The sequence below is a fragment of the Narcine bancroftii genome, chromosome 4 (genome assembly GCF_036971445.1).
Source record: "Narcine bancroftii isolate sNarBan1 chromosome 4, sNarBan1.hap1, whole genome shotgun sequence".
Lineage (NCBI taxonomy): Eukaryota > Metazoa > Chordata > Chondrichthyes > Torpediniformes > Narcinidae > Narcine > Narcine bancroftii.
This window is the reverse complement of record NC_091472.1, coordinates 3,843,605-3,857,143: the sequence shown is the minus strand read 5'-3', so window position 1 is coordinate 3,857,143 and position 13,539 is coordinate 3,843,605.

Sequence of the window (13,539 nt, the reverse complement as noted above, 5' to 3'; positions counted from 1 at the left end):
TTCTTCATGATTGCATCAACAGCCTTTTTCGTGTCTGTCAACAACCCCATATCCAATGCCCAACCCATTTCATTATCCTGACATCCCCATCAACTTCCCAAGGTTCTACCCCTCACCCATACGTGGGGAAATTCACAGCAGCCATTTGACACCAATTGGAAATGATGTCTCCTCCTCACTGATCATCAACACAGGCCCACCCCAAGGATATGTGCTTAGCCCACTGCTCTACTCACTATTCACCCATGACTGTGTGGCCAGGCACAATTCCAAAGCCATCTACGAGTTTGCTGATGGCACCACAGTTGTCGGCAGAATCACAAACGGCAACGAGGAAGTGTTCAGGAGGGAGACAGATCAGCTCGTTGAGTGGTGTAATGACCACAACCTTGTGCTCAACGTCAGCAAAACCAAGGAGATGATTGTGGACTTCAGGAGGAAGTCGAGGGAACACGACCAGTCCTCAATGAGGGCTCAGTAGTGGAGAGGGTCAAGAACTTCAAATTCCTGGGTGTCAATATCTCCGAGGATCTGACCTGGAGCCAACATGTTGATGCAATTACAAAGAAGGCTCTCCAGCGCCTATACTTTGTGAGGTGTCTGAGGAGATTCAGTAAGTCACCGAAGACTCTCGTAAACTTCTACATGGAGAGCATTCTGGCTGGTTGCATCACTGCCTGGTATGAAGGCACCAACTCTCAGGACAAGAATAAACTCCAGAGGGTTGTTAACTTGGCCTGTGACATCACAGGCACCAGACTTTACTCCATCGAGGACGTCTACATGAGGCGGGGTCTTAAAAAAGCAGCTTCTATCCTCAAAGACCCCCACCACCCAGGCCATGCCCTCTTCACTCTGCTACCATCGGGGAAAAGGGACAGGAGCCTGAAGACGAGCCCTCAGCGTCACAAGGATTCAAATCCTATGCTGTCCGTAAGGAGTTTGTGCGTTCTCCCCACATTTGTGTGGGTTTTCTCCAGGGGCTCCAGTTTCATCTCTCTGTTCGAAACGTACTGGGGGGGGGGGGGGGGGTTATAGGTGAATTAGGTGTAATTGGGCAGCATGGTCTCGTGGGCCAGAATGACCTATGACCTGTTACTGTGCCATCAAAGAGAAGTAAAAGTGTGGAATGAGCTGCCAACTGAATTTTAACATTATGAAAATTTGGACAGGAGCTTGGATTGGAGGGGCATGGAGGGCTATGAACTGTGCGCTTGTCAGGACATCCTAAACAGAGCAACCCCACCGTCGCCAGGAATGAGTTACCGGATCTTGGGACTAATTAACCCAGTCGCGTGTGTGAGAGGGCTCGTGAGAGTTCCCTCAGGACCAAGGGCATTGTAAATACTATAAATAGTTCTCGAATTGTAAATAAAAGGGTTTGCTCTTTGGATTTGGGTAAACACTGGAGTCAGTCATTACTCTCTGGGTCTAACGAAGTGGAAGCATGTATTCCACACAGCACAAACATTCGGCACATTTACAGCATTTTGGTGACGGGGATGGGATCTGGACCCACACGTCCAAAGCATGGTAGCATGGTCACATCTGTGGGTGCAGGGATGTGCTAGATAGCATCAGTATTTTGTGGATCTGTCCATGTTCATCCATGAGGAAACCCAAATATTTCACTGACTTCATGAAAAAGGTGTATTTCTCTTGGACGCACTGAAAAGCCGCAGTCTCTGATGCCATACAGAATGTAATCAAGATGAAACAATACTCGAGCATGCTCCCACGACCAGGATGTCATCTAGGTGCACTGTAACTCCCAGAATGTCGTTCACCAGTGTGTCTATGACCTGTTGAAAGATAGCTGGAGCAGTCTTCACTCCGAATGGTAGTCATGCGTAACTGGACAGTCCACGGTGCGTGTTGATGGTCAGCAATTCCTCGGATTCGTCATCAAACTCCACCTGTAGATAAGCCTCTGCTGTCAATCTTCTCAAAGCATTTGCCACCAGACAGCTTAGCAAAGAGGCCATCAGGCAATGGCACTGGGTATTGATGGGCATCCAATGCTGCATTCAGACCAGTTGAGAAATCAGCACACGAACCTATGGAACCATTCGATTGGTTCAAAGAAAGGAATTCCAATTTATGCGGCAAACGGTCTGCAAAGATGGGCAACCATGCTACTTGGTTATAACTTCAAAATTAAATACCTGCCAACCACAAGTATGGGGCAAGCTGATGCTTTACCATACTCATTAGCGAGCAGGAAAGAGAGGCCGAAGATAATCTTGTTGTGGAACTCTCTATAGAGGCAGAGGTCAACCAGGTATTCAAGATGTTATTAATTCACTGCCGGTCACAGCAGAAAGAGACAGACAAGCAACGAGAGATGACGACTTCCTTCAAGCGATAATGCGCCATCATTGTTCAGGGTGGCCAAAAACTTGTCCATGAATGGTAATCCCACTGTTCTTCAAAGGATGAGGGTCATTGGCATCACCAATGGCCGTCTTTTGTTTGCAGAAAGGATTGTGATTCCCAAAGCTCTGCACTCGACAATCCTCAAACAGTTTCACAGGGGACATCCTGGAACCAATCGAGGGAAAACATTTGCACCAAGCTATGTTTATTAGCCTCTGATGTACAACCAGATTGAACAACTGGCACAGACATGTATACGATGTGCCTCGGCTGTGAAATTCCCTGTTAAGACATTCCTGGCCTCAACCAAGCGGGTCATGGAGTCATCTTCATATTGACTATGCAGGAACAATTAATGGGGAATACTACCTAATCGTAATGGACACATACTCCAAATGGGCTGAGATCAACAAAGTAGCCCAACCCACTGCGTTGGCTATGGTCCTGGAACTCAAGTCCATATTCAATGGCTTTGGTTCACCTGTAACTTTAGTTTCAGACACAATTCACTGCATCCGGCTCCGATTTTTCTTTGCAAGCAATACGGCATCATGCATCTTCACTCACCTCCATATCATCCTCAATCCAATGGTCAACAGGAATGTTCAAATGATTTCTGATCAAGGGCAAGGGGGAGGCTCCAAGGGAAGAGATCCTGCAGACATGCTTGTTAAATTACAGGATCACTCCAAACCCACAAACTCCAGGTGACTCTTTGGTGGGAAAATATGAGCACCACATGACATCATATTTCCACAAAGACCAGAATCTGGACTGAGAGATTGTGAGATGGAACGACAGTACAATCACCGGTGTAGATCCAAAGAAAGCATGGTTCATGATGGTCAGTGTTGGTGTATAAATACAGAGATAAGTCAGATGTACGGCAGCTGGGGAGAATCCTAAACAGAATTGGAGATGTTCTCTACCATGTACAAGTTGGACCAGATGTGCCAGCCAGTTCCGACCCACAGAATGGAACCTCGCTGAAACAACACCTGTGCAACTCAGCCCAGATGCCCTGTTGGACACATTTGAACTTCAGAAACCATTGGACCACCCATGGAAACGAACCTCCACCCTCTACATCACTGGAACCCATAAGGAAGCCTCAAAGAGTTCGGAGACCAGTGAATATCTTCCAAGTGGATCCCAGGGGGCTCCAATTTCCTCCCACTGTTCAAAAGAGAATCAAAAATCATCGGTCAGTCAAGTAACCAGCTCAAAGAGGGAGGTGCTGGGACGCCCTAAATAGACTGACCCCCACTGTCACCAGGAGGATGTGTTACTGGTTCTCGGGACTTGAGCCATCAATCAACTAATCCAGTTACATGTGAGAATGCTTGCGAGAGTTCCCTCGGGACTGAAGCATTGTAAATACTATAAATAGTTCTCTAATTGTAAATAAAAAGGTTCGTTCTTTGGATTTGGAAAAACACTAGTGTTTTTCCTCTCTGGGTCTGACAAGGTGGAAGCTTATATTCCATACAACGCATGCACAGCGCAAACATTCGGCACATTTACAACGGTGCAGGTCAGTGGGACTCGGCAGATTTGGCATAAACTAAAAGGGCTGAAGGGCTTGTTTCTGTGCTGTAAGGTTTTATGATTCTATGGTTATATTGTCATGCACGGTTAACATAGCAGTTAGTGCAATGCTGGTACAGACCCAGCAACTGAGGTTCAAACCCCACACTGTCTGTAAGGAGTTTGTACTGAAATATAGATAAATATTGGGATAATTTGGTAAAATTAGAGTCGGTTACGTACATACACACATTTTAAAACAGATCTTATTTGAAAGACTGAAGAATTCATATTCAGTAACATTACAGAAACTATGGAGAATGCTATGCACATTTCACAAGTAGGTGCTAATTGAAATGATGTCATCAAGTGAATCGACTGGAGACAGGTCGTCAGTGTTGAATATTTTAACAAGGCTTCTGACCTTCCTGAAAAATGCGCACAGAAAGGTCACTCCTGAGAAGTTTGTTTATCTAAAGCAACAGATGGGAGCAGAAGGATAACTCCTGTTGTTTGCTGAAGAAGGTGGAGAGGGGGGGGGGAGTTGTGGCAAGTGAGAGAGTCACATGGGCTTTCTAGCAGTTGGAAGATGAAGAGAGAGAGAAAAGGGGGAAACAAGTTCTCTCAGCCAGTGTGTGTGTGACACTGACAATCACAGCTGAAGCAAGCAGGGAAAGCTTGTTGGAACTGAAACAGGAAGCTCCAGAGCAGTGGATGGCTGGAAGAGCTATCTGTCTGATGTTTCTCTTGGAATAAGTGGAACAGAAAGGAACTCTGTGGAGCCTGTAAGAAAGAGGTTATCATCGGGAGAACCCTGATGGGGCAAGTTTCATCAGAAAGACATTGAGGTGACTAATGGTGGTACCTCAGTTGTGGAAATCCTGGAACAACAAATCTCTCTCTGCAAACCTCCAAAGAACCTTCCTGAGCAGTAAACACTTACCTTTCGAGCACCAAAGCCTAGTGAACTTTATACATGTTAAATTCTGTGCACAGTATAAGAATTGCTATTTGCCTTGGCGAGTCTGTTGTGTATCTCTTTCATCAGATGCAAGGATCGACAAAGAGATAGACAACAGACTCGCCAAGGCAAATAGAACCTTTGGAAGACTACACAAAAGAGTCTGGAATAACATCCACCTGAAGAAACACACAAAGATCAGTGTGAACAGAGCCGTTGTCATACCCACGCTCCTGTTCGGCTCCGAATCATGGGTCCTCTACCGGCATCACCTACGGCTCCTAGAACGCTTCCATCAGTGCTGTCTCCGCTCCATCCTCAACATTCATTGGAATGACTTCATCACCAACATCGAAGTACTCGAGCTGGTAGAATCCGCAAGCATCGAATCCACGCTGCTGAAGACCCAACTGCGCTGGGTGGGTCACGTCTCCAGAATGGAGGACCATCGCCTTCCCAAGATCGTGTTATATGGCGAGCTCTCCACTGGCCACCGAGACAGAGGTGCACCAAAGAAGAGGTACAAGGACTGCTTAAAGAAATCTCTTGGTGCCTGCCATCACCAGTGGGCTGATCTCGCCTCCAACCGTGCATCTTGGCGCCTCACAGTTCGGCGGGCAGCAACCTCCTTTGAAGAAGACCGCAGAGCCCACCTCACTGACAAAAGTCAAAGGAGGAAAAACCCAACACCCCACCCCAACCAACCAATTTTCCCTTGCAACCGCTGCAACTGTGCCTGCCTGTCCCGCATCGGACTTGTCAGTCACCAAAGAGCCTGCAGCAGACGTGAAGCCAAGCCAAAGAGAGAGAAAGAAAGAGAAAGAGAGATAAGAATTGCCTGCAACCAGTGAACTTGGAAGAATGAGACATGAGATTGTACTGTGAATCAATGAATTTTTCTTAAAATTTACACACACACATCACATATACGTGCGCTTAAAATGAGAAGGGGGTTAATTTGGGTTAGTAAAGTTAATAGGGATAAGTTAAAGTTTGATTCTGTTTTCATGTTGAAAGATAATTAAAAACAACTTTTATTTAAGTAACCATTTGTTTTGGTGATTATCTATTGCTGCTGGGTTTTGGGGTCCTCTGGGCTCGTAATAGTATGTTCTTCCCGTGTCTGCGTGGGTTTCCTCCAGGGGGCTTCCGTTTCCTCCCTCCCTTCTAAACATACAGGGGTTATAGGTTAATTGGGTGTAATTGTGTGACATGGGATCGAGGGCTGGAAGGGCCTGTAACTGTGCTGTATATCTAAAGTCTTGAGGGGCTCCAGTGCTCAGCGTGTCTTTCTGCTAGTGACCCAGACAGATTGTGGTCTTCCTGTTAGGAAGTCCAGGATCCAATTACAGAGAGGGGTATTGATTCCCAGTGGGGCAGCTTCTCTACTAGCCTCTCTGTGGGATGCTCATATTAAAAGATGAGCTGAAGTAAATGAACTGCAGCTTGTTGTAACCATGTACTCCACCTTCAAGTACGACCTTTCCAAAATGCATCATATCCAGAATGATCTCTGTCTGCCATTTCTCTGCCCAGCTCTACATCCTGTCTATCCCATTGTAAAGAAGAGCAACCCTCTGCATTCACCTTGCGAGATGCTATGCCCCCATTCACTTGTGACCATCGCTCGCCATCAGACCCGCCCCCACCCACGTCACTAGCATGCACCAAGCGTCACGAGTTTCCAGCTTGATGCACACTAGTGACTCTCCATGGAGGATTACGTCTGCTCGGCAGTTTGGCAGCCATCAGCGCCTCACCACCCCCCCCACCCCCACTAACCAAGTCAACAGGCAGATTGTTACCAGCAACCAAACCACCTGTGCCCCACCCGGATACCCTAATGGCCTCCTCTAAGGCTCGTTCTGGTGCCGACCCTACCCAAATACAGTTATGGGTGGTTTAACGTCCAGGATATGTTCTGTGAAATGGGATGTTCTGCCATTTGGATGTTGTGCAAACACAATATTACAGTATCATAGATGTTTTTTGTGACTGTCAAGACATATTTGTTACAAGCCCAGAGACCCTAAAACCTATCAGCAATACAAATTCACCAAGACAATGGTTACTTAAATAAAAGTTGCTTTTAATTTTCTTTAAATATAAAAACAGGATCAAACTTTAACTTATTACTATTAACTTAACTCCCTTCCAATTCTAAGCACACGTGTGTATAATGTGTATATGTTCAGGAAAGTTCTTTGATTCACAGTCCAATCTCACTTCTCACTTCTCCAAGTTCACCAGTATCAGGCAATTCTTATACTGTGCACAGAATTTAACATTTATAAAGTTCGCCAGGCTCTGGTGCTTAAAGTTAAATGGTTACTGCTCGTTGGACACCCACAAACTGATTCCTTCTGATCAGTCAATTCAGTGTCTTGCCAAAGAAACTTGCCCCATCATGGGTTTTCCAAATGATAACCTTTTCTTCCAGGTCACTACAGAGTTTCTCTTATATCAGATGAAACACTCTAGCCAGCCATTTCCCCTTGTAAGGACTACAGGATTTTGAACAGGCTGAACTCAGAACTCACAACCCAACTTCAAAATGGGGTTTTCAACAAGTTTGTCATGTTGCAGCCTTCAAAGGTTACTGCAGAACTGATTTCTCTCTCTCTCTCTCTCTCTCTCTCTCTCTCTCTCTCTCTCTCCTCTCTCTCTCTCTCTCTCTCTGTTTGCAAAACCACATGACCCCATTTAGAACAGCAAACTGCAACCAGACAGATTGCTGGCACTGGAATCAGTTTCTGCCTGAGCATCTGTTGCTTTAAAGACAATAGACCATTTACTCTATAGCATGTCCAATTCACACCAACTTGTGAAGTCTCCATAGGCCTTCTCCAAAGTTTCTGTAAAGTCACTGTGGAGGTGAAGTCTCTGTTTATGTAAAGCTTTTGCATTTCAAATGAGATGTGAAGTGTAAGTATCTATTTGTGAAGTGACCTTTTCTGAACACCTCACAATCTATCTCCATTAAAGACATATTTATATATAATATAAAATATAATATAACCAGTAAGATAGTACAGTACCATTATAGACCTGGCAGAGCATCATCGTGTAAACATGAGATACACCTGTTGCCGCTATGTCCAGTTCTTGATCAGTATTTCTGCACTCTAGTATAATCTTATGGAGGCATGGATGTATACGCAGTCGGACGTTGCCCGAATGGACATTATACGGAGCATGATTGTACATTGGTCATCCTTCGGTTCAAAGAAGGCACGTTGTTGTGCGGTTCATTTGTGGACACAAAGGTGACTCTGCAATCCCAGTCAGGAAGTTCAGTGTCTAGCACAATGGGGGCATCGGAAGACCGTTTTTGTAATAACCGTGGCTGCTGCTCTGTGACGCCGTTCACGGTTTTCCACCAGTTTTTGGCAGCGCCCATCTTCGAAACTGGTGCAGGCTCATCGCACAGGGCTCGCCAACGGGATCTGTCTGCAGCCGCAGCTTCTAGATCTCACAGTAGCGCAGGGTTTCATTCATAGTGCTGCTTGGATGACCTTGAGGTCTCCTTCTGGTCTTCAGTTCACTATAGAGCAGCTGGCGAGTCACAGGGTCCATTCCGATGATGTATCCCCACCCACCACATCTGGGCTCTGATGGTCAGGGACTCAATGCTGGTGGACATTGCGCGAGCCAAGACCTCCCGGGTGGAGACATGATGCCAAGGATGAGACGCAGGTTGTGTATGTGGAATCTCTCCAGTTGTTTGATGTGACGTCGGTAAAGAGTCCAAGTCTCACATCTATAGAGGTGAGAAGAGATGACCCCAGCTCTGTAGACTTTCAGCTTTGTGGAGATGCGGACGTTGTGTTGATTGAGCACTCAGGAACGCAGCCTCCCCAGACCCTGGCTGGCCTTGCTGATCCTGCAGTCAATTTCTTTGTCCAAAGACCCATCACTCGAGATGATGCTCCCAAAGTATTTGAAGCTGTTTACATTGTCAGCTGGGTGTCTTCAAGAGTGATTTTTGGTTCCATGGTGTTGGTGTTTGGCACGGACTGATGGAGAACTTCAGTCTTGTTCAGGTTGATGGTCAGGCCAAAGAGCGTAGAAGTTTCTGTGAATTTGTTCGGCCCTAACTGTAGATCATTATCTCTGTGCACCAAGACAGCACAGTTCATCAGCAAAAATGAACGACACATCCCACGCACATCCCACTTTACGTATTCCCTACACCATTGGTGCTTCATGATTAGTAAGGGATTGCTTAAGGTGGGATGTGGATGGAAAGAAAAAGTTTGAAAACCACTGTTTTCATTGTCCCTCATTAACTCGTTATGTGCACGGTTTCAGAACTCCAAAGGAAATGGGCCAATGACCATTTTTCTCATGCAAAATATTTCAGTGACCATTGGGTCTAGAGCAGTGATTCTCAACCTTCCCTTCCCACCCACATCCCACCTTAAGCAATCCCTTCTTCTTGCCCCTAAGGGGTGCTGAAATGGTTTTGTAACCAATCCTGATGCACGTGGGCTTTCATTCCAAGTATATTTGTTGCAGTCTGTGTGACAACATCTTTGAACTGCTTCCACTTTTAAGAACAGGTTTCCATAAGCGGTGACTTGCCGGAGAGCTTTTCATGAGCACATCTCGAAAACATTGGGCTTGTCCTGGATCTTGCGGTCTGCCGATGTTGAATGACACTCTTTGATTGTTTACGATGCAAAAGGGGCAGTGTGCAGGTTGAGGGCGGACCAAACCAGCCCGCGATCTGTCCAACACTCAGCTGCTCGCCTGGGCTCGGGTGATGGTGACATCTAGAAGGTCACACTGGCGTACTGTGACATAGTCGAGTAGGTGCCAGTGTTTGGACCAAGCTATTTTGCAAGTCTGAACATGTTGTGCACAGCACACTTAACTCAGAAGCAGCAGGCCATTACTGTTGGGTTTTCCCACTCCACGTCTCATAGGAACATAGGAAGTAGGAACAGGAGTCGGCCAGAAATGGCCCATCGAGCCTGCTCCGCCATTCAATACGATCATGGCTGATCTAATTTATGACCTAACTCTACCTACCTGCCTTCTCCCCATATCCCCTAATTCCTCGATCATGTAAAAATTTATCTAACCCAATTTTAAATATGTTTAATGAGGCAGCCTCAACCACTTCCCTGGTTAGAGAATTCCAAACATTCACTACTCTCTGGGAAAAACTATTTTTCCTCATCTCTGTCCTAAATCTACTCCCCCGAATCTTGAGACTGTGTCCTCTCGTTAGTTTCCCCGGCCAGCTCAAAAAGCCTTCCTACATCTATCCTATCCATACCCTTCATAATCCTATATGTTTCTATAAGATCTCCTCTCATTCTTTTGAACTCGAGCGAATACAATCCTAGACGATTTAATCTTTCATCATAAGTCAACCCCTTCATCCCAGGGATCAACCTAGTAAACCTCCTCTGGACCGTCTCCAAAGCCAGTATATACTTCCTCAAATATGGAGACCAGAACTGGACTCAGTACTCCAGGTGCGGTCTCACCAGTACCTTGTACAGTTGCAACATGACCTCCCTACTCCTGAATTCAATTCCTCGAGCGATGAAGGCCAACATTCCATTTACCTTCTTAATAACCTGCTGCACCTGCAACCTAACGTTTTGCGATTCATGCACAAGCCCTCCCAAGTCCCTCTGCACAACCGCATGCTGGAGTTTTTCACCCTTTAAATAATATTCAGCTCTTTTATTTTTCTTGCCAAAGTGGATCACCTTACACTGACTAACATTGTACTCCATCTGCCGGACCTTTGCCCACTCATCCAGCTTAACTAGATCCCTCTGCAGACTCTCCACATCCTCATTACAATTTGCTCTTCCACTCAATTTGGTGTCATCCGCAAACTTGGCGACACCACATTTTGTCCCCTCCTCCAAGTCATCAATGTAAATGATGAACAGTTGTGGGCCTAACCCTGACCCCTGCGGCACCCCACTTACCATCTCAGCCAACCTGAAAAACTCCCACTTATCCCAACTCTCTGCCTCCTGTCAGACAACCAATTTTCAATCCAGGCCAATAGACTTCCCCGGACTCCACTTTCCTGTAACTTACTGAGAAGTCTCTTGTGTGGCACCTTATCAAACACTTTCTGGAAATCCAAATAGATAACATCAACCTGTTCCCCTCTATCCACCGCACCCATTATATCCTCAAAGAATCCTAACAAGTTTGTCAAACAAGATCTTCCCTTTCTAAAACCATGCTGCGTCTGCCTGATTGAATCCTTACGTTCCAAAAGTTTCACTATTTCATCTTTAATGACGGCTTCAAGCATTTTTCCAACTACAGACGTCAAGCTAATTGGCCGATAATTTCCAGTCTTCTGTCTACATCCCTTCTTAAAAAGTGGCGTGACATTTGCTGTCTTCCAGTCTGCCGGGACCTGCCCAGAATCCAAGGAATTTTGGTCTATGGCCACCAATGCATCAACTCTAACTTCTGCCATTTCCTTCAGAACCCTTGGATGCATATCATCAGGACCAGGTGATTTGTCTGGCTTTAGTCCCATTAGTTTCTCCATCATTACTTCCTTTGTAACAACTATTTTATCAAGGCCCTCCCCAACATTCGCATCCTTAACTCCGCACTTGGGCATGCTGGACGTGTCTTCCACTGTGAAGACTGACACAAAATATTTGTTCAATGTCTCGGCCATTTCCTCATTTTTTGCTACCAGTTTTCCTTTCTCTCCTCCAAGGGTCCTATGTTAACTCTGGCCACCCTCTTCCGTTTTATATCTTTATAAAATTTTTTGCTTTCCGTTTTTATATTTTGTGCCAATTGACTTTCATAATCCTTTTTCCCATTTCTTATTACCCGCTTTGTAACCCCTTGTTGTCTCTTAGAGTTTTCCCAATCTTCCAGTTTCCCACTGCTCTTTGCAGCTTTGTACACCTGCGCCTTCAATTTTATGCTCTCCTTTATTTCCTTTGTTAACCACGGTTGATTTTTCCCTCCCTTGCTGCCCTTTTTCCTGACCGGAATATATTTTTGTTGAGCATTACAAAATATTTCTTTGAAAATCTTCCACTGTTCCTCAACTGTTTCATCAATGAGCCTGTGCTCCCAGTCCACTCTGCCCAATTCCTCCCTCATCCCATGGTAGTCACCCCTGTTTAAGGATAATCTATTAGTTTTAGATCGAACTATTTCCCCTTCCATCTGAATGAGAAATTCAATCCTACTATGATCGCTATTTCCCAGATGCTCTCTGACTATTACATCATTTACTCCACCTATCTCATTGCACAACACGAGATCCAGGAGAGCATTTTCTCTTGTGGGTTCCTTAACGTGCTGCTCAAGAAAGCTATCGCGGATGCATTCTATGAAGTCCTCTTCTAGACTCCCACGACCAACTTGAGTCTCCCAAGGACTCTGTCCCAGTTGTCGCTTTCTATCGCCACCCTAGTGTTGAAGTCGCCCAAGGGGTTTTCCAAATAGTCTGGTCCAGGTCCTCATGAAAACTTTGCTTGTAATTGAATAATATTCCATTAGAAATAGCAAATGCAGCTGATGGAATGTTTACTGGTCTTTTGAATCCATAAAGCTTCCTTTAAATTCACCCATGCTTTAAATTTTGCAATCATGTAATTACAGAGATCAAATTTTATTCATTAATAGCATAGAACTAATCTCTGGGGATAGAATCTGTGAAGCATAAGGGAATTATAGAAGTGAACAGATCCAGAAATAACTGAGTGTGGAAGATTTATTCACCATATATTTAGCAGGAATAACAGTACCTTCAGAACCTGAGTTTGTTTTTCAGCCAAGGAATTATTTTTAAAGGTGTCACTATTGTAATGTTGGGAATATCACAGCCAATTTAATTTAATTTTTAATTTAGAGGCACAGCATTGTAACAGGCCCTACCGGCCTGCGAGCCACGGAGGGTGGGTGAAACCGGAGCCCCCGGGGAAAACCCACGCAGGCGCGGGGAGAACGTACAAACTCCTTACAGATGGTGGTGGTTTCGAACCCGGGTCGCTGGTGCTGTAACAGCGTTGCGCTGACCGCTGCGTTGACAGTACACGGTAAGCCCCCGCAAACATCATCGTGACACTGGCAAGGATGTCTCTTTCATTGGTAAACCAGGGTGGGGGGGGGGGGTGGGGGGTCAGCTGTGCCTGCTTGTGTCCTTTATCTGGAGTGGTGACAGGGGTGCATGGCCCACCCTATCTACTGAGACGTGACACCTCTATCAACATGGTCCCATTGTGAAGGACTGGAGTATGAGCTTGTCTTTCATTGAGTCCCTACGACACAGAAAAAGGCCCTTCATCCCACATGTCTGTGCTGACCTGAATGCCCATCTGCACTAATCTAATTTGTTCTCATCATGACAACCTCTCTGTTCCAATAAATTTACCTTTCAAACGCTTTCCTCTCATTTAAACAACATCTATTCCCCTTTTGTTCGGATGCCACCAGCTATAGGGAAATATTTTGGCTAGTTATTCTGTCTGTATGAGAGAGAGAGAGAGAGAGAGAGAGAGAGAGAAAGAGGAGAAGGTCAGAGAGAGTGGGGAGAGAGGGAGAGAGAAAGAGAAGACAGGTTCTGTCTATTTCCTCTCTTGATACCTCGTGAATTTATAAATCTCTACTAGGTCCTTCCCCCAGGCTCCTACGTTCAAGAACACAGGTCGAGCCCACAT